We start from the raw sequence: 1,207 nt of genomic DNA, 5'->3' as shown, positions 1-1,207 counted from the left end.
CCAACCAACAAATCTTTTGAATTGTTATAACGGCTCAGATTTCGATCTCGGGTTTTGAGGCGAGAAAGGGATAACCTGATTGGCTTGATTTTGCCATGCGCAGAACCCGTTTTACCCAAGAGTCAGACTCTAATCCAATCAGAAAAATAAGAGATTTATTTTCGTCGCTCAATGACAGATGGTGGTTTTACAGTCAACTTTGTTAGTCACGTGATCCTATCCCTTAGATGGATACGAAACCAATCCAACTTGTTTATTTGTTGGTTGGGTCTATTCGACTACTAGTTTCTTGAAATGATATTTTCAAACGTAACTGAATTTCTTACCTTTATATAATAGTGGGAATGATTCACGGATAAATAGTTGGAGTCTACAGAGGCTTCTTTTTGGAATTATTAACTTAAGAAAGGTTCTAAAGCTAAGTAATGTGAAGTTACAAAGAACGATGAGCCAAACCTGCATGGAAAAAATACCGTTGAAATTTAACCAAAAGGAAACTTACTAAGTTTATTCAAAAACGGATTTATGTAAGAATAACGCTGAATGTAGCAAAGTCCCTACCCATCCTCGACTACTTTGCATGTTTTGATGGTAGTGGCTTATATATGGGAAAGCCATTACTCTATATTACACCAGAAGTAAATTTACTTCTGATTACACGAAAGCCTTTTTAATACAATTGTATAGAGAATCGCTGACGCTTAGGAATACACTATTCATCCACAGAAGGATTAAATGCGCCGCTAATGATAATTATTCGACACCTTTATCTATTGCTAATGCTACAGCCTTTCACCTCTCTCTCGTACCACTTTTGTGACAACTTATAGGGAAATAAATAACCTTACAGTGTTTCCAACTTCTCATTCCGTTCAATTGTATTGTCTATCTTATCTTTGCCTTTTAACTCACACAAGGGGTGATCAAAGTTCAATGCGAAAATCGTTACCGTGATGGTGAAAACGTTGAAGAATGTATCGTACGACGAAAAGTTTTTCTCGCAGAATTTACTAAGTAGCTTAAATTCAATCAGATCGGTCTCGATAGTGAATGTTGCGTTACTATCTTGACCCATTTGAAAAAGTTTATATGTGTAACCGTAGCCATATGAACGTACATCATATATCTGAAAATTAAACAAGATGGCCCGGCCATATAACGTTTTGCCTAGGGTAGCTAAATTTATTGTAAGGTGACCCCGGCCTAT

Source organism: Phalangium opilio, unplaced genomic scaffold, assembly GCF_054372755.1.
Source record: "Phalangium opilio isolate 3A_F unplaced genomic scaffold, DU_Popi_V2 ptg000026l_1, whole genome shotgun sequence".
Classification (NCBI taxonomy): Eukaryota; Metazoa; Arthropoda; class Arachnida; order Opiliones; family Phalangiidae; genus Phalangium; species Phalangium opilio.
The sequence above is the reverse complement of the archived record's forward strand: the minus strand, read 5'-3'. Positions refer to the sequence as shown.